General features: G+C 34.0%; 1 protein-coding gene across 7 annotated transcripts in view; it reads left to right on the forward strand.

Annotated features, from left to right (window-relative positions):
• Window positions 1-4,538: 4,538 nt before the first annotated feature.
• LOC140140861 (uncharacterized) overlaps window positions 4,539-22,155 on the forward strand; it is a 253,129-nt gene continuing 235,512 nt past the window's right edge. For all 7 annotated transcript variants that reach the window (XR_011857321.1, XR_011857322.1, XR_011857320.1 and 4 more), the window contains exon 1: window positions 4,539-4,815. The gene's annotated coding sequence lies outside the window, so the exon portion shown is untranslated. The remainder of the gene's footprint in view (window positions 4,816-22,155) is intronic.

Raw genomic sequence — 22,155 nt, forward strand, 5'->3', positions numbered from 1 at the left:
ATGAAGGACTTCAAGTAATGTTAGTTTGTTTGTTTTAACAGAAAAAAGAAATTGAAATAACGCAAAAATCAACCTTATTTAAGTTAAAGTCAGTTTCAGAGCTGGTGCCTTTATCGTGCATTGTGTGCTCTCATTCATAATACATGGTACCTCGTGGACAAAATAAATGAAATTGGGTATCGTAGCAAAAGGACTCATTAAAATTAAACGGTAGATGTGATTGACTTTATTTTTTCACAACGGATGCGTATTGAGTGTGGCATTTATATAAACTTTCAATAATTGGAAAGTTCAACGTGGTTCTTACATAAATATCGATTCTTTGCTCTATTGCACTTTTTTTGACTCACCCTGTATAACCCGACATTTAAACGTTTTCTGACAACCTTTTATAACCTTTTGCGAATGATGTCGAAAACGTTTTGTGTTTGCTGGGAACCTGGTTTGATAATAAATATATGTGATTATTACAATACATCCTGACTCTACTAATAAATTAAATAAAATGAAGATTAAAAAAACCCTCGAATTTCGCATTTAGGTTTTCAGGCTACTTACGGGCTGCCTAACTTGGTCATTTTAGACTTGATAGATGCAATTAGTAACTCATTTGGAAACAATAAAAGCACACTAAGAATATTTTTAGATCTGTCCAAAGCATTTGATACCATTGATCACAAAATAGTACTGCATAAGTTAGAATATCCTGAACGTAGAGGAATTGTCCTAGAGTGGTTTCAAAGTTATCTCAGCAAATATAGTACACAGTACTTCTTTTGGCTCTGTTTACAGATAAAATATAATAATCACGCGGTGTCCCCCAGCTGGTCAATTTTAAACCCTTTATTACAGGGAGGTAAACAACAAGTGAAATTCTTTTCATCTATGTGGGCAGCTACATTGTTGTTGACTACGCAGTTCTTAAAAGATCTTTTGAACCACTTGAAAGTGCTATTTACCTGCCTGCTTTATTATTTATATTGTATTTCAATGATATCGTCACGACAGTCACATATTCACTATGAGAAACACATTTATGTTATAAATATAAATAATGAACTGCAAAATGTCAGTCATCTAATTGGTTAAAAAAACAAATTGTTTTTTAATACTAACAAGACCAAATTTTGTGTTTCTTGGTATATACTAGAAAATGAATTATAAAGCTTATAATGCTAAGAATATTATTATATTCATTGCGAAACATAAAGGCTAATATAAGATAAGCAAGCGTTAGCATAAGGTTAACTCCAACCATAATCCTAATGATATCACCTGATAAGTGAGGTAAAGCCATTGCCGAATGAAAGCAGTCAAGTTAGCGTAATCGATAAGGCGTTCGACTTTGGTGCGAGAGGTTGCGGGTTCGAACCCTGGCGGTGCCTAGTACGCTCTCGTGGAAAAAATTGAGATAGCTTGAAATTCCCCTGGACAAGGAACTTGCTGCTAATTTGTCTCGTTGTAACCGGGCGTTGTAACCCGTACGAAACTCGGGGAGCTGATCCTGGTTGCGAAGGTTATTTTTGTGGATTGTCTAGGGTGTGCGCTCTTGAAGCAGCAAAGTCCCGGATTTGTTGTTTAATGGTTTATGGACTGATGTGGGCCGTAGTGGTCAGCGACAACCTGTAAAGTGTGCTGAGGCTTGTGAATCAACGTCTAGGCGTTGTGCCTGTGCGAAGCGCACTATAAATTCCTGCGCTTTTTTTGTCCTAGTTAATAACTTTCTCATTCATAAATGAGTTATCCTAATTAGTAACCTTCTCATTTACGACAACCACTAATTGCTCAATAAAACCAACAATTATTATTTGTAGTGAGACGAAAAGTTAAAAGCAATTTGCTACATCAGCGAATTAATCTGCAAGAAATTGTTGGTATATAAACATTATGCAGCCAGAGGTTTTTTAGTTTGAGAAAAGTGGGGGGATGAGGCTGTGGATCAAGAAATGTCATTTTAAATAATGAAAATTGATTTTTTTTTTGGCTGCTACGACCAACAATACCTCGTCTACCCTTAAGTCCATTAAAAGAATTACTCTTTGTGACCGCCCCTAATATACATTGCGTCTCTGAAAGATGTTGTTTCCGTCCTCAAATAATACTACGCATTAAGTGCTCGTGTAAATTAATTAGTGAAAATGTATGCTTTTGTAAATAAAGCATGTCTCCAAGATAGTATGCGAAGAGTAAAAGCAAATAATTTTGTTATTTATTGAACCTTTTACTGACACATTTTAATGCATGCTATTTTTATTTTAGGCGCTGTTTTGTCAGATCTACTGCCGTCTTGAAGTATATGCGTGGGCTGTTGCTATAGTGGTGGTAAAGTTAAGTTACTTTCAAACAGCTTTTTTTTTCAAATATTCCTGGCACATAAGAAATATACAGAATTATTATCAAAATAAAAAGTGCATTATGAATCAAATACAAACTTAAAAGGCTTAAATTCCATGGTGGTGCCTGAGTTTTAAGAAGAAGAAAACACGAAACGGAGTTTTATCAAATATTTTGGTACACAACTTCATGAGACAAATACACAGGCATGTATGTCTGGAAAGTACAGCACTTACATATTTCTAACAGTATTAGTTTATAGAAGGGTTACGTTGTTCACTACTACAGATCCGTAAAAGGTTCCAATAACTTAAAAGGGTTTTAATTCTGGTAACAACCCTTCCAAATAAGTGCAAATAAAACATAATTATTGTATCACAATTCAAGACATTTATTTATGAAAGATACGTTGTTTGATTTTGTGGCTATTCACCGTCGCAGGGAATACGTCATCAACAGCTATTCGTTATTCAATCTATTTCAATTCATTTTTATCCTCTAACGAATGCTTGTTGACGGAAAATAAAATTATATATATGTTATGTCGAATGTCTGGTGGAAATAATCGATTTTACGTCATCATACATGCGGTCGAAGTTAAACATTACTAGAAATGGACTGGGAAGGTGTTGCATCGAGTACTCTACATTCACTAAAATGTCTGTATCTACCCATAGTTACTGGTTCACGCTCAGTTTGCACACCTGTTAGGAAACTATTTAGTTAACATTGTTATCATTTTGATCGTGGTTCAGAACACAGTAAGCTTGAACCAGATGACTTGACAACGATCGATTTTGACAGCACATTATGGCAGCGAATTACTCCGCAGCGAATACTGTTGATCATGTTGATACTGGGTCAGATCAGACAATTAACCAAGATACATATTAATACACATCTCATTTAGGTGACGATATATTATGTTTAAGGAAAAATGCAAATTGAGGTTAACATTTATGCTTTAGATAATGGGGAATTAATGCTCTATGTGCTTTGACATTAAAAGTTTTCTCAAAATATCAAGAGATATCTTAAGAACCACTGAACCAATATAGGGCTTGTTCGTATTCATTTTTATGCATTTTTCATGTTGATTCCAATTATGAACATGCACAATTCTTAATCATTTGAATTTTTAAAGAAAATTTGGAACTTATCGTCTGCAGTTGACACCCGTGTGGAGAGGGTTAAGAAAAGTGATGTTTAGCCTAATTGAATTTTGAACGACACGTATTTGAGCTCTTCGTGTTAACTATGTCTTGATTTTAAAAGCAGAATGATAAATTAATATACAATGTGTTTGAACAAACATCAGATGTGAGTCTGAACCATTTGTTATAGAAACATATATAGAAACCTTATTGACACACTTAATGGACTAAAAAATGATTTAATGCTTTGCGTGCTTCATCTATTAGTACGCTTCAACATTAAAAGTCAAAAGTTTTCAGATATTTCTCAAAATATCAAGAGCTATCTCAAAAACCACTGAACCAATACAAGGCTTGTTTGTACTCATTTTAATGCATTTTTCACTCTGATTCCAAATATGGTCATGAAAACGTACAATTCTTGAATTGAAATTTTGAAATGGTTGTCTGCAGTCGACACCCGTGTGAAGAGTGTTAAACATCTCGCTTAATTGATTTACTGTCTGCTCTAAGACAAACATATTCATTTTTTAATTCAAATCGTCATTAATGAGTGCCTTTGTAGCCAAATTGTATTTTTGTTATGCTTAAAATTAGCAGAATAGAAGAAGAATTTTACTTTTTTTAGTTCGTCCCACGCGCTCATTATCGTCCCATTGATGTTGCCTATCGATAATATTGTTTGTTGTGCACAATGATTTTTTTTGTCTTTTAGTTTAAAAATATTATCACTCATAAATTATTACCTGATGGTATATATTATTTTTACACATTTATGTATCTCCGTCATAATAATTATAATAACAGATTAGAACAAACAAACAAACAAAACAATGACATGGAATTTTATTTCAATAGAACAAATTTCTGACGACTTCAAAAATATTTTCGAAAATATTTGAAACAATACAACAATCATTTTGTGATCAGCTCGCGGCTTTGCCGTCCTTCCATAATTTAGTTTCCAAATCACCCACGAGATAACAAAATATTCTTTTTTAATGGCCACACCTGCCATTCTCTTGTCTCCTTGCATCCACCTTGCCAACCAACCACCAGCATCACTCACTGACGCTGATGCATTAAGTCGATCACGCGCGCGTTTTACTCAGCTTACACACATACCTAACGGAGTTGCAGCAAGTGGAGATCCATTAACGGCACAGAGATTCGTTCGCCCGCTACGGACACACAGACAGGAATTTTTGTATGACTTTTTTGCATGATTAAAAGGATTAACACCGTACTGCTAGAAACTGAATAAAAACTACGGGGAAAGTTAGCTGTTTGGTTGGTGCTAGGACCAAGTTTATTATTTACGTTCAAGGTAAGAACCTATTTTGATTATTATAATTTTTAATCCAAGTTATCAAATTGAAATATTTTGACATCAGAAACAATGATATTATAATTTTTAATCCAAGATATCAAATTGAAATATTTTGACATCAGAAACAATGATATTATAATTTTTAATCCAAGTTATCAAATTGAAATATTTTGACATCAGAAACAATGATATTATAATTTTTAATCCAAGTTATCAAATTGAAATATTTTGACATCAGAAACAATGATCTTACGATATAAGTTTTTTTACATCAATTACAATAGATTGAAGACGTACTAACAAATGCTTTAGTATTATTTAAAGGCATTAATTACATGTTAAATTGCCTACAATTATGAATATTTTGCTGAATAAAATCGCAGATTAATGAACGAATCTTGGATGTTAATTTATCATTCTTGCTCTTATTGCTCACGTTCCGAGTATTTGATTTGATTTGATTTGATTTGTTCGGATTTTGACAACCCTGGATAACGCAAGAAATCCTCTATTGAAGCTTATTTCCATTGGGGTCCATTTGAACACAGGGACGGATTGGGAACAATCAGGGGTTAACACCCTACTCTTTTTTTCGAAACCGGCTGCGAAATACATAATACAGGTATGGCTCTCTGCACACGGGACCGACGGCTTAACGTCCCCTCCGAAGGATGGAGTACTTTCATGATTCATTTGCCCAATTCTAAATGAACCACGGGGAGAGCGGAAGTCTGAATTTAATCTATAGAAGTTGCCTATTACTTTCAGACTTTTTTCTAAGTCAATATCCCAGCAAATCGCCACCGCCGATTTTTCAGACCCATTGTTATTTTCATCTTCGGGAATTGTTTTAAGTACAAATACAGAAACAAAAGATGACAAGGAAATTTGAAACAAACAACAAGGAAACTTATCAAAATGAAATAAATGTCTCACCCATAAGGTGGTACTGCAGTGAACAACAATAAGTTTTGTAACTATTTTTGCATTTTTCTCAAAAATTATAACACACTGCTAACAAAGGTTATGTATATTATAGGGGCAAGGAATCCAATTACTTCACTGAAATTTCAGTGATTCAAAACAAGTGGTTCATTATATATTTTAAGAAATGAGGTACATTCTAGCGGTACCTCTTTTCTTATCATAAATAACGTACCGCTTGTCTTGAGTCACTGAATTTCCAGTGTAGTAACTGGATTCCTTACCCCTATAATATACATAACTTTTGTTACCATTGTGTTATTATTTTTTGAGAAAAATTTATCAAGGGGTGTAGTACCACCTTAATGTCATTCTGAGTCTGTGGAATTAATCAGTTTAGTTGTAAATGATTAATTTATCAAATATCTTGAATTTTCGTATACTTTCTCTTATATTATTTATTCTATAAAGAATATTGTTCTTATTCATAGAAAAGAGGTTTTTTAATTTACATTTTAATTTTACGGTCTTTTAGTTGAGTACTTACTAGCTAGAAAATTACAATTTGCAATTTGAGAAAAGGTTAATTTATAAAATATCTTGAACTTATCTATCGTATGTTTTCTGTTTAAATTAATTTATGAAGGACCATGCACTTATTTCCAGAAAAAAGCTTTTAAATTGCATATTTATTTTCCGGTCTTTTCGTAGATTACTTTGTATAAAAGAGTGTGTAGTTTCGCTATTGTTCTTACACGTTTATTCTAATGCATACGTGTTTAGGAATGTACTCTTATTGCTGAGATTCTTTAATCAATGTATAATACAAAGTAGCCTTTAGCAATATCTTTTAATGGACATCTAATGAAATTACTTGCTGTTCATTTTAATAATAATACACTGGAAAAAGTCTTCATCGTCTACTTTTATCAAACTTAAAGATGACAATGTTACTTTAAAATCGCTCAGAATGAATTTCTCGCTTCACATAGTTTGACAGCTATAAGCCAATAGTAGCCGTCCAGAAATGATACGAATTATGAATATTTAGTCACTTCTATAGTATTACATGAATCGCATCGTAGATTAAGAAAGATTTTGTCATTCCGTAACATGCGTACCTTTATTATGCTTTTTGCTTACGGTGCGGTTTTATCTTTGAAGAGGTTCAGTCGAATCCTTTTAAGCCAATCGCTCAAAGCCAAATTCTTATAAATGAAAACCAGCTAAAGTAATATTTACAAATCAAGTTCTGAATTTGGTGTACTATCCAAAATACAATATTAGCATTATAAAAGGCTCAAGTACAATGATCAAGGAACTTGTAAATGCGCTGGCATTTTTGAGCGTGAAACCGTACTTTACCGCCAGAAGATATATCCTAAAGCAGTATCGCACTAAAATCCAGATCTCGCTTTATGTCTGCTTGTAAGTCAGCAAAGTAGGGAGGCTGTGCAAATGTACCGCAACATGTTGTAAATCAGTTCGGACGCTGTCCCCCAGAAATAACCTTTTAACGATTACTTTTAATCGATTGACGTACTCATCATCAATTGTTTTTAGAATTGCCGCCGATGTTCCGTTACTCGCTTGCAATTGAAATTGTAGTAGTAACCCTTTAGAAGTTCTAGTAGTAACGTGTTAAATTCAAAAATTATTTGGAATGGAGTTTTTGAAAATAAATCTAATACTGGAACTTACTTTCTTGCAACTTTGCTACGTTGCGCCTGGAACCACCAGACTTCATCAGGCAACTGACCCGCTGGACCTGTTTAGAATTTAGCAAACACATTATTCTACTTTATAAATTAACATACACAAGTAAGATTAAGAGTAATATGTTAGTCTATACTTGAGATCCTGAATACTTTCAGATAGCTTTGAAAGAGAGATGATCCATACGGCCTGTGAACATAGGCATAAACCTTTACCTTAGACTGGAAAAGGCTCAATCAAAACTAAAATTTATATTTACTTTACTTTTCTGCTGAAACATTGGTTAAACTTATTCCGCAGTTTACCTCTTCGCGTACATGTAGTTTATTTTATTACTGAAAGTAAATGTAACTTTCTCTTTACATAATTACATAAGATTTTAACAATACCTGATGGTTTAACACACAGATATAGAAAATATATATATATATAATATGCAAATATTATAACTTTTAAGAAAGAATAATAATAAAACGACCATATCATTTTATTTTGAGATTAATTTTTGTCACATTTTTAGAACGATTCGTGGTTTAAAATGTCAAATACTAAAATAGATACAATTTCAGCTTCTTGATAAACAATATCTTCTAGTATTTTTAATACTTTGACATTAAATTATCATTTCGTATTCAGGGAAGGGCTTCTAATTAAGACGCGTTATAGGTATGTTTAAAATATCAAATACTAAAATAGATAAAAACTGCGAATTTGATTACAACTTTTACTTTGCCATTAGCGTCGTCATAAAAATTAACCTCTAGTATTTTTTAATACCTAGACAATAAATTCTCAGTTCGTATTCCGGGAAGGGCTTCAGATAAAGACTCGTTATGGGTACTTTTTAAAATACCAAATACCAAAATAGATCAAAACTGCGAATTTGATCACAACTTCTGCTTTGCCATTAGCGTCGTCATAACAAATAACTTTAAGTACTTTTTCAAATACCTTAACAACAGATTCTCATTTTCTATTCAGGGAAAGACTTCTAATCAAACTCTTTTAGAACAGTGTCAAATAGTCATTACAGAAGTCATTCAGGACCCTTATTTGCAAAATATAACCTACTAACTGTAAAAAGATATGTACTCACTCGAACTGGGTGTATTTATGTATAGATATTCTATGAATGATTTTCCTGATTTATTTAATGGTTATTTTACAAAGCGCTCTGACATACACGGCTATCAGACAAGACATGTAAATGATCTCAACTTGACAAATAATAAAAAAGCATTCTCTGATCATTCCATCCGAGCTACTGGACCCACTTTTTGGAACAGTATAAATAAAAAAGCAAAGACTTGCAAATCCGTTAAACATTTTCGTAATCAGCTTAAACGAAATATGATTTCAGTTTACGAATAACTTTTTTTCTTTTATTTTTTTTCTGGGCATTGTCCGTTTTGTCTTATTGGCCTTGCATGTTAGGTCTCATGTGATTTTGTTTTTGTTGTTTTTGCAACGAATTTTGTTTAGGGGTTGGCTTATTCAGGCCTCATTTGCCTTCCGGTCAACTCCTCCATATTGTCTTTTTTGTTTGCTGTTTGTTTTCATGTACAATATGTATAATGTATATGGAAATAAATAAATTTGATTTGATGATTTTGATTTGATTTGATTTGATTTGATTTGATTTGATTTGATGCTTTATGAGTGTGTTATTCTCTCTACAAAAGTCTCTGTTTTAATTAAACAGCAAAGCAAATAAATATCCCCTTATAGATAAGCTAGCAAGGGAGTTTTTCCTTAATCGGTTTAACATTAAATTGTCGAGATTTTTATGAAAAAAACAAAAGCAGTATTCTAAAGTCACTATAACAGTAATCTAATTCACTATTGAACGGTAACTGAAAGATACTGTATAAATTACATATTAATATTACCATACATTTTATTAACATGATTCATAAGATGTGTCTTATATGCTATATATGCTACACAAAGTATCTCGAAAGTAGTTTTTTAAGCAGTCTAGTATTATGTGTAAAATTACATAGCTTACAACCACGATCAATCTTAACGCGCTTTAAAGATAGTATCAGTGTTTCGTGTGCATAATTAGAAAGCAAAGGTGACTTGATTAAGCGTCTGAACATAATTTTAAGCAGCACTCGATGAAGTTACCTATACAACATTTATAACGTTCGTGTGGTATACCAGGTCATAGCTGCTCTGTGTGCTAAACATGGGTTTCAACATAAAAATTTTGAGATATTTTCTCAAAATATCAAGAGCTATCTTAAGAACTACTGAACCAATATTAGACTTGTTTGTACTCATTTTAATGCATTTGTCATGCTAATTTTAAATATGGTCATAAAAATTTACAATTCTAAAATGTTTGAAAAATTTAAACAACATTTGAAACTTGCCGTCTGCAGTCGACACCCGCGTGGAGAGAGTTAAAATTGAAAGTAAAACAGACATTGTGCTATATGATACTATAATGCTCAACACGTTCAAGTTAAGTATATTTCATATTCATGTGAAGCTTTATGTTGATCTTTTATGCAGGATTATAACGAATTCTTTACTGATATCAATATGGCAAACTTAAAGAGACATTCGTAGATTTTGAGTTTGTACACAATTAGTTTTATGGATGCCATATACATACTTTTACTTTCATTTGGTAGTTTGTATTACACCGTATATAGAAATATGCCACAAATAAGGATATTCTAAATACAATTTCTTTTTTCACTCCCATAAAACGTGAATGTGCCTTTAAATTTAAAGTTAAAATTACAAACTAAGGTGTTCCCTGAAAGAATAGCTTTAGAATTATTATTGAAATGCAATGTACGCAAATTGAGAATTAATTCTAACAAATCTTACAGACACTCTCGTTTTACCGAAACACATAAACACGCAACACCTCTATACCATACGACTTATTCATCGGCTAATATTAGATAGGTTGGAACTTCATATGACCCTTGGTCTTTACACTTTTACACCTTCATTCAGATCATACGAAGAGCAATACGGTGCGTCACCGATCCATTAAAATACATATTTTATTCAGGTGTTCTTTGAAAGGATAGTCTATGTAGCGTTCTACGTAGATACGGTATTGCACTGAAATGCTTAATGAGTTCCCGGTTTCGATTCCCAGCTCTGCCTATTTTGTTTCAAGGCTGGGAAAAAATTGCAATTTCTGAACTGCTAAAAAAATTATTTGGCGCGCGATCTGAGTTTGGCCTTATTTGCTGATGGCTGTGTCTTTTACAGATACACTCCTTTGGAATCCAAACCCTCTTTACACCCTTAAGCTTACAAACAAATAAGTTACAAGAAACAATTATAGTTATGCATACTTGTCTTATCGCAAGTGTACTATAAACTAACACGTGCTTATATTGAGTTTACACTCTTTTATGGATTTGCAAGTATAAAAGGCAAACAATCCTCGCCACAGAATTGCTTGCGTTCAATTTGTTAATAACTGTACTGACTTGACCTATAGGATATTGATCTTTATTTTTTCTTTCATTTCGCGTGTTTCCAATCCACGACTTTTTAATAATATAGATGTAAGTAAAAATAAGCCATTTTATCATCGAAAAATTGAGATGAAATGCACACAAAGAATTCCTGGAATTATCGTAATCAACCATTGTAGCTGACTCCCCCGTACTACAAATAAAGGTTGGTATCAGCGTACCGATATGGCAATATGTATATCCCTGATTACTATACCGTGATAAACTACCTATATGTCCCCTCTTTATGTTTGATCGTTGAAATAAATAGGCTGTGCTAAAGTATTTTAAAGACATTGACTCAGCTTGTGATTCAATAATAGAGGTTTCGTTGCCTACCTACCAAGCAAGAGTCTTAATCCTAATGGCTAAATTGTGTTCTTAGCAGTCAAGTTAGCTCAATCGATAAGGCGTTCGACTGTGGTGCGAGAGGTTGTGGGTTCGAACCCTGGCGGTGCCTAGTACGCTCACGTGGAAAGCAAATTGAGTTAGCTTGAAATTCCCTGGACAAGGAACTCACTGCTAATTTGTCTCGTTGTAACCCGTACGAAACTCGGGGAGCTGAACCTGGTTGCGATGGTTATTTGTGGAATGTCTAGGGTGTGCGCTCTTGAAGCAGCAAAGTCCCTGATTTGTTGTTTAATGGTTTGTGGAATTATGTGGGCCGTAGTGGTCAAAGACAACCTGTAAAGTGTGCTCAGGCTTGTGGATCAACGTCTAGGCGTTGTGCCTGTGCGTGCGCACTATAAATCACTGCGCTTTTTTTATATACTGTGAGTGACAAGTTAGGTACCATCAAGGTGGTACTATACACCCCCTGATAAATTTTGGGACTAATTTGCATTTTTCTCAAAAAATAACTGCACACTGGTAACAAAAGTTATGTATATTATAGGGACAAGGAATCCAATTACTTCACTAAAATTTTAGTGATTCAAAAAAATAGTCATACATTTATCAACGGGTGTAGTACCACATTAAAGCATTTGACGCATGATACTGCAGGTGTTTACCTACTACAAAGGCAGTGCATTATATATGATTTTTCTTACCAAATTAAAAAATCTAAAGCAATTACAATTAAAACAATGACCTTTGATCTTCATTTTTTTTCGGGTGTTTCCCACTCGCTACTTTCAAATGATATAGTTCGGCGCATAACAATATAAATGAACTGAAATCCACACAAAGAATGGGCTATTCCATTTAAAATAACTACCCCTGTGGAAGATTTAGCTAAAGTCTGTCATAGTGGGAGTATAAGTTTTGACTAGAATAGACAATTGGGTAATTTCCATTTAAAATACTCACTCCAGTTGTGGAAAATATAGGTAAAGTCATAATACAGAGAATGTGTGGGTTTAAAAATGATCAACTCTGGCCGATTACATTTGAAAAACATACTCCCTCTGCGGAAGATATTTTCAAAATCTTCCACAGAGGTAGTGTGAATTTTAAATGGAATAGCCTGGATTTGTAATCAACGATTGTAGTAGACTCCCTGTACTACATCAAATAAAGGTCGGTATTCAGCGTACCAGTATATTTGACTACTGGCAAAATATGTATCCCTGATTACTACGGTGATAAACTACCTATGGTGTTTGATCGTCGAAATAAATAAGCTGTGCTAAAGTGATTTAAAGATATTGACTTAGCTTGTGATTGGGTTGATAATGGAGGTTTCGTTACCTACCTACCAAGCGAGAGTCTTGATCTTAATGGCTACATTGTGTTTTTGTACACACTGTGATTGACACGTTAGCATAGGTACAATTTGTTATTAACACTGTGCCACACATGATTGCTGCAGGAGTTTACCTACTAAAAACGTCAGTACATTATAAGCTCTTTCTTTAAAAAACAATCTGACACCAGAGTTGTTGGCCAAATTCAACACAATTTGTAAACAATTTACACAATTTCACCTTGGGAAAAGAGTGCCAGTACATTGAAAGGTCAACACAGGTTAAATAAGAATGAAATAACATAAAATATTAAATATTAAATAAAAACAATTGGAATTTAGGTTCCAGTTAGGCAAAAATGGGGTATTTGACATGGCAATCAATTCTAGTCATTTCAATAGAATCCAATGTTACATTTAGAAGAAGCCGGCTAAATAAAACTTGAAACCTGATTGGTTCCAATCAATTGATACAAGTTGATAAACGCTGTGAATCGTCTTATCTTAACTACATTTTTATATTGTGGGTTTTGTTAAAAATGTATGGCTTATTGATTGCAGTGTCAATATGATTTCTCCATAGGTTTTAAACCGTGTCTGCATCAAAAGTCACACATTTCTGTTCCGTTCTCTTTTCGTCTTTCGGGTCAATTCTATTGAAAAGGGTTCATTCCGTTGGTATTATATTCTATTCACATTTTTCTAGCCACTCGTTGTTCATTTGAAGCAGGTGGAGGTAAAAAGAGAAGGAGCGGAAAATTAAGGAGAAGAAAACAAAAAAAGATGAGGAAAATGAAGAATAATTCTTGAAGTAGGCCTGTTCATATAAACTTAAAACTTTTGATCAAAACACAAGAGATTGTTCTAATTTCGGAGTTTTCAGATGGTTCTCCATATTTCATCAGCAAGAGTGAGACAGAGATTGTTTGACTTAATCACAGTCTCGTTGACTCCTGGAAGTTTGTACCTGTCCACGTCTTTGTTGAGAGATGACCATGATTGGTTGACGTTGATTTGCCTCCTTGACGCCTCGTTCAAACCACCTGTGGTCTTTTAACCCACAGTCTTGACTAGATCTTAATCCACAACACAAAATGTCCCCAGGTGACTCGATATGAATGTGAATATGGCGAGGCATCTGAAAATTCCGAGGTAGGAATAATTTGGATGAAAACTTTTATTAAACTTTAATAATTTAATCAACCTGGTCTCCCGACTAAACTGCCTTATATAGTCATTCTACAATTGATCTTAAACTTAAAACGTTCCTTGTGTTTAAAGTTAAAGTCTTCAAGTGAAAGAAAGTATACGGTGCGAATTAATATCGCCATGATTACGTGCTTTTCCGTGATAGAATCTAATTCACTTATCTCAGTATCAGTTGTGGTATATAGGTTATAATGATTATATGAAACGTGAGGTGTAATATCATTGGTACAGGATGATACAAATTATCATAGGAACAAAATGATACAATCAATTATTCTGTAACTTGATTAAAATGTATTTGACACATAATCGTCAACTTAGATTATAACCAAATTTTAACGAAAGCGAGCTATCGCAAGCAATAAGATAATTTTGTGTTCAATGATTGACCCAGTTTTGTATCGTTTACCTGAAACCAACCATACTTTATTACTTTTATTTGTTTTGCATCTTAGACCAAACGTTTGTATCTACAACAATGGCGAGAAATATTTCCACACAAGAGCGTTAATTGGCCAACATCCTTCCCTATTGCAATGTTGATTTGGAAAAATCGTCACCATTTCTAATGGTTAGTGTAAGCTGAATGTGCATTTGCAACTATTATACAAACATTATGCGGAACTATCACATATTTTGCTCCGATTGCGTGCTTTTAACACATACCTGCTGGTGTGGCAACGAATTTCCGCTAGGATTGTAGTTCTGGAAAAAAGTTTTTATGAATGCCATTATCTCCTATATCAACCATTCTCGTTTGAGGCAGGTTACTCTCTTTATTTCCTTTTCGTTTTACTTACTTCCTAGCAGCAGCTTGAAGATTCATTACAATTTCTACCTGCCTGACCGATCTCTAAAAGCATCCCAACATATCAATTTGTAAGCGCCCCTTTTTAAAAGTCATAGTTTATTGAATTTACAACCGTATGACAAAACAGGAGAAAATAGTAACTTTTTGCACAAGATTTGCAATTTAAAGAGAATTGACCATTGCTCATTCTAGTGACGCTAGTATATGGACAATATAAGTGTGCTTTTTCATTTAATGACATAAAATTTGAAAAAATATCATAAGGAACACTTGAGGTTTTGACTTTTAAAACCTACATTTTGGTCAAAAAATGTGCTTGGATAGGTAGTTTTCGACAGATTTCCCACATTCGCTTTGCTGCTATAACATTAAATTGTGTTATCTGTTGACCTAGTGACGAAAGCGTTTTTAGGGGGAAGTGTTAGCTTTCGTTTGATACAAAAAAATATGATTGGAGGAAAAACAATTCAAAGAGGCCCATTTTTCAACTAGAAGCTACACAGCTCTTACATTGCTATGCACTCAACCATGTAGTGTAATCAAAGACTGTGGTGGAGACATTCACCGCTTGTTTTTCTCTGCTTGGAAGCTCTTGGACAAAATGCGTATCGATGTTGAAACTGTGCGCATGATGGTTTATAAGAGAAGCTCTTTGACGAAAATATGTATCGATGTGGAAACGGTGGGAAGGAATCCAGCGAGACACATATTATTGCTGGTCTTCCATAATCAGCCATCCTCTGTGTGACCCACAGTATAAGGGCCCCGCAGGGCAAGATAGCAGGAGTGACGTGCTGTCTCTACTGGGTGAGGGGATGTCGATAGCATTTCATTATCAAAAGTCCGTCACCCATTTCATACTTTTTACTTTAAAAAAAAAATATTTACCCCATAATTTCCCTCATTCTAACTGAGGTTCTGCCCTCTATCGGGGGCTAATAGCTTGTTTGGATTATGGATATCCATATTTAGCGGAATGTTACAATGCTGGCCATAAGTGTTGGGACGGTTTTTACTTTTTTGGTCATGCGCTCCTAGTGGCACCCAACATTGATTGGTGGGGAAGTAAAAGTGAATATCAAGGATCTGAAGTAGAAGTGTTGTCAATGTAAAACCCATGTCAACTTATGTACAAATAATGTCGGTATCAGCGATACACTGGCTACTGGTAAAATAAATATCCCTGATTACTAACGTGATAAACTACCTATGATGTTTGATCGTCGAAATAAATAAGCTGTGTTAAAGTGATTTAAAGATATTGACTTAGCTTGTGATTGAGTTGATAATGGAGCTTTCGTTACCTACCTACCAAGCGGGAGTCTTGATCTTAATGGCTAAATTGTGTTTTTATACATACAGTGATTGACATGTTAGGTAGGTACAATTTGTTGTTAATGATGCGACACATGATTGCTGCAGGAGTTTACCTACTACACACGCTAGTCCGATATAAGCCTCTTCTTACAAAACGTTCCACTAAAGTACCACTTAATCCCATGAGAACTACCTGCCGATTGGCCAAAATGAATATTGTGTCCAATTTTGAACCAATGAAGGAGGGTATTAATAAAAGCATCTGCAAATGCAAATTTGACTATAAATAGTTTAAAGCCTAGTCATAATTGGCAATTGAAATGAGCATTTTAAGTTATCAACCAATCAGAAATGCTGTTAGATGACCAGTAGTGTCCAGAGGGTTAAACAGTACTATGATCCCTTATAGCATTTGAAATTAAAATTTCATTGAAATATTGAATAATGTTAACAACGATATAAAATTCGATATAAAATAACGGTTCAAATTTATAACAATGATAATAGAGCAGAGAAGGATATAATATGTATAACCTATATTTTATTATGACTTACGCCAGACTCCAGTAATGGAATAGCAGGTAAATATTACTAAGTGGATTTTTTTATTTGGTTTTCACTCAATTTTGTTGAAATATAGGCATTACTAGACTGTCACCTCCAACAGTGAAGATATTAATGTCTGGTATACACCATTCATATTTTTTATAAGTTTGGTTAAAAATGGAAAAAGATGGTTTTAGGTCGAACTGTCAATATGATTTCTCTATAGATGTGATCCGTGTGTACATCAAAAGCCACAGAATTCTGTTCCGTTTTGACGCCTCTCGAGTCCATATGCATGCAGTGTTCATTCCGCTACAATATTTCCGACGTTTTAAGAAATTTAAATCTAAATTGCTGATCCATCCAGGGTAGCTCTGGATGATTGATTTTTTTTAGCACACCGTAGGTATTTATATGATTTCCCGTTTTACGCGGAAACAAAAATGTCATACTCTTACAAGACCAGGCCCTGTCTTGTCTGTTTCGATCCAATGCTAAATACAGGCCTCTTGACTACCAACCTTTCCTTGTATATCTATCATTCCCAACTGTTTCACTTTACGTCTTTAAAGCCCTCCGATCCGTCACCTTTCCTTCTGAATATGTCCTTGATGTCCAATATGCCAATATCCTGATCTACTCATTTTCTCTTGGCAACATGGTTACAGAGTTCAGGTAACTGTATACAAGCCATCAATGTGTAAAAGCCAAGAAATTATGAATTCCTTAAGAAGAAGAAGAAGAAGAAGAAGAAGAAGAAGAAGAAGAAGAAGAAGAAGAAGAAGAAGAAGAAGAAGAAGAAGAAGAAGAAGAAGAAGAAGAAGAAGAAGAAGAAGAAGAAGAAGAAGAAGAAGAAGAAGAAGAAGAAGAAGAAGAAGAAGAAGAAGAAGAAGAAGAAGAAGAAGAAGAAGAAGAAGTGCAGAAAAGGAAGACGAAGCAATCGAAGAAAACGACGAATGAATAGAAGGAAAGGGAGACGAATAATAATAAGAAAAAGGAGAAGAAGTAAAGAAAAGAATGAACTAGTTGCAAATGGTCATAAACCACTAACCTAAATATGATAATTCTTGAAGAGGTTCATAGGTTTGTAGAATAAGATTAATAATATATTCCATCTGGTCAAAATCAAGTTATTTTATTGACCTGATAATATTATGATAGTGATAACGATGATGACGATGATGACAATAGGATATATATTAATCTGTGATATGAAGAAAAGAAAACAGAAATATTTATATTTTCTCATTACTTGTGAAGTTTCCATTTTTTTCACTTTACATTAATTAATAAAGTCAATTCTGCTTTCCTTCAATACTTAAGCTGAATTTATACTCCATCGCTAAGCGACGAGCGAGTGGTAACAACGCAATAACAAGCGCTCTACCTCATTTGCTTAAAACCAATCGCTATCGCTCAGTGAGTAGTATAAATTTAATTGTATACCGTGCTTATAATTTTCGCCATGTATACGTGCTATTCTGAGATAAAATCTAATTCACTTATCTCGGTATCCGTCGTGTTATAGTAAATGAGAAATATAAATAAACGTGAGGTAAAATGTCATGGGAACAATCAATTATTATGCAAACTGATTATAAAGATATGTGACACGTTACAACGAGACTAATGTGACTTTATTGTGTACAAGGACTGACCCAGTTCTGTGTAATTGAAATCAACCTGGCTTTTTTCTCTTTTTTTGTGTATTTTGTGACCAAAAATATGTTCCAAATTCTGCAGTACAAACTTTTATGAACGCCATATTATATCCCTTTTCAACCATATTTGTTTGCGGTATGTGATAATTTATTATAATTTTTAGCACCTGCTGAACTGTTCCCTAAAGTCATCAGAAAATGGGAAACCGATTAATACAGATGTTCCACAAGGATCTATCCTCGGCCCTCTTCTGTTCATCATATGATAAACGATGTCATGCATAGTCTTCTGAATCCATCCATCCCATATGCTGATGATGTTACACTCATACCATAACCTTTATTACGTTCACAAGAACATAAGTAAAGAGCTGCTTCTGTAAACGTGGATCTGCAGGAGTACTGGGTACATCTCAGCACGCAAGCTTGGATACAATGTGTCTCTTGACACTAGTTTAGCAAGAAAAATTATTACTTTTTTAAAAACTTGTATTAGATAGTGCGATTATTTGAGATAATAGAGATACAATACTATATACGTCAGATTTGAAATCCTCAGGGAAATCTGGAAGTTACACAACTGTAGAGTAACATAGGTGTAGGTATATTATGGTAAAATATGCTATTCTAGTTGAGATCCACACACCCCCTGTGAAAGACATGGCCTTAATCTCCCACACAGGTGGTGTAGATTTCAATCCAGTCAGATAGCCCCATTTGAAATTCACACTCCCTGTGTAGAAGATTAAGGTCATGTCTTCCTTAGGGGGTGTATGGGTCAACTGGAATAGCCTGATGGATTGATCCAAACCAAACATTGTAAATGCAATCATACTAATGGCATATTCTTTACCGTTGATTAACAGGATGGAAATAATTACAAAAACAATGGCTATAATTCCACGACCTTGACTTGTTAACCTTCACATTAATAGGATGGTCAATATCTATTTGGAAATTAAAGTGCTATTAAATAACATTAAAACGAAATGCGCGTACTATGCATTCATAAGATTGAGCTTGTGGGATGCTGGACAACAGAGTATGCCAATTGAATATATGAATACAAAAGCCACCCAAGTCCATACTTTGGCCAAATTGAGTTAAACATGGGAAAGTGTTGCTATACATAGGCCTGTCATATGTATGAAAGAACAACTCAAATTCATCCTCTGTGTCTATTGAACATGTGAAAAATAGCATGTATGAAAGAATCAACCCAAGTCCATGATTTGAGTCTTGTAACACATTGATTGAAATCCAGTATGTATAAAAGTCCACTTGTAACACATTCATTGCTGGAGAGTGACTTTTGAAAAACAAATGGGTTTAATCAAGGAAAGTGTGTGGTTTATATAACATGGCAGAATGCTTATCAACATTATACATAACTGTGTGCTTTATTTTGTATTATCTTACTAGTGGTAATCTCATTCCAACATTATTGTCTTAGTATATGATTCAAAAACCACCCAAGTCCAGAATTTAAAATGAACCCCACGAAGTCCCTGAAATGCTAATCGTCATACCTAATACAGTTTAACCCACCCATTTGCACGTACAACTTACTATATTGACCAGGTAAATCTAACTGAAGGAATTAAAATGATACACAGGTTTTTTCCTCAAAATCACTTCCCATGGACTTGGGTGGGTTTTGGATTCATGTATTCAATTGAATCAATGTCATTGAGACATAAGACATCACAATTCTTGCTTCTTTAATTATCATGTGGTCCCACGCGTTACATGACATTCGATATTTGAATATTATTGCAAATAGGAAAGGTTTGCATTATATATTGAATGCGTCCGTAATGTTTTATGAATTGACTCGGCCTTTTAGTGAAATTAAAACAGATTGACCATCACAAAATGAAATGATCAATTTCCGTTCAAGGTCATTGGTGTGGGCAGTGTTTTAGATCTACACAAGATGCAAGGGAGATAATTTTTTTCAAAACTCCAATAAAAAAAAAGAAGAAAAGAAAGTGATAGACTTTAGTGATGGATAGTGGATGCCGGTTGGCCAGCCCATCCATTATGATACGGTATTAGATAGGCAAAAGACAAAATGCTATCTTTTATTCTCATTCTTATTCAGTTTAAGTATAATTTTTGTAAGAAAAACTGACGTGTTTCAGTAAAAAATGCACTTTTTTAGGGACATCCCGGTTGTTTTAAATGAACGAAACCGTCACAAACATCTAAGCTGCCGAACCGCGTTCATAGTTCGCGAATGCATTTCCGCGCTTGTTTTCTTATGACTATGCACTATTGTGTGATATTATACACAAGAAACCAATCAAATTATGTGAATTCTTTACAAGCCACACCCACTGAATAAGAATATCTTATGTATTCCTATCTCGTAATTTGTAGATAGCATTCCATTTTCATTATCATCATTATTATCAGGTCGTGACCTCCTGAACTCTGACTTGATTACAGACTAGTAGACTCCGGGAAATTTGAACAACAGCTAATTTACCTAATTAGGCCCACATTAGGTTAATAAGCTTAAAAATAAACAAATATTATGGGACTGTATGCATTAAGTTATTCCACTTATTAGCTCGTATTTTCAATAAGGCAGAAAATAAATGGCTAATATCCGCCCAGCAAACACAAAACGTTTTAGACATCATTTGGAAAAGGTTAAAAAAGGTTGCCAGAAAACGTATACAAAATATAAAGGGTATAATGTTTTCATAACATTTAAAAACATTTGTTTTTTATATATCAAACAAAAGCTAACACTTCCGCTAAAAACCATCTTTTTTTTCATTCCGTCAACAGATGACGCAATTCAATGTTTATAGCACCGCGAATGTGAAAAATTCAAGCACAATTTTTGACCAAGATGTAGGGTTTAAAAGTCAAAACCTCAAGTGTTCCTTACAATATTTTTCAAATTTTATGTCATTAAATGAAAGAGCACGATAATATTGTCCATATACTAGCTTCATTTCAATGAGCAATGGCTAATTCTCTTTAAATTGCAAATATAGTGCAAAAAGTTACTATTTCGCCTGTCATGGTTGTAAATTCAATGACCTATGACTTTGCTAATGAGATAAGAAAAGCTATAATGTGTGATTTGCTCCACAGCAAGGCCTTCAATTTTTATTGAGTTTCTACCTTTTTCATGATTGTAATGCCTAATGGTGATAAAGTACCATGTGAAAGACTAAACCTGAAGTGCTATAATTACAGTAAAATTTAAGTTTTCTAATAAACCCGGAGATCTCCAGTTTTATTCACCGTATTCACTCGATCGGAGTAATGTCTGCATTTAAATGTGTGTATATCGCTATTTGTAATTCGTCTTATTTATAGTCTAAGCTGAATAAAGCTTCGCTCATATTGATAATGATCGGCGAGCTATTACACGCATTGACGATAATTATAGGCACTGGAATGAAATAGCAATTTTCATTGTTTTACCTCATTTGTTGTCTCTCATACTGCAGTTACTGTCCGTTTTCCTATACACAATACACAGTGCTCTTTCCCATTGACGCGTGACCTCTACAAATAGCCTACGTTAAAAGTATGGGGATATGCCTAGTTAACGTCGCTGTGTGAAAATAACCGGCCAATATTAAAAGTACTCTTCTAAAGTTCTAGAAAATATAGTTTTGTAACATGTCCTAAATTTTTAGCTAATTTAGAAGTTTGGAAATATGCGTACTTTGGTGTTTTAGGAAGGATATGTAAACGACAGATAACACCAAAAAATATGAAGAAATTATTTCCAAACCGTGTTAAGTCTGCAAACCACCATGTTTCTCATTTTCAAGAACGCTGGTTAACAATAAGCACGTATTGTCTCATTTCGTAAACAAAGACCACACACAATTGTTCTCTAGCGTTCGCTTTATAATCGTTCACCCAACTGAAAATATAATCCCAGCTCATTGCTCCATTGTACGTGTAAAGCAGACACATATGTTGTGTGTATTTAACCAGAGA

Source organism: Amphiura filiformis, chromosome 19, assembly GCF_039555335.1.
Source record: "Amphiura filiformis chromosome 19, Afil_fr2py, whole genome shotgun sequence".
Classification (NCBI taxonomy): domain Eukaryota; kingdom Metazoa; phylum Echinodermata; class Ophiuroidea; order Amphilepidida; family Amphiuridae; genus Amphiura; species Amphiura filiformis.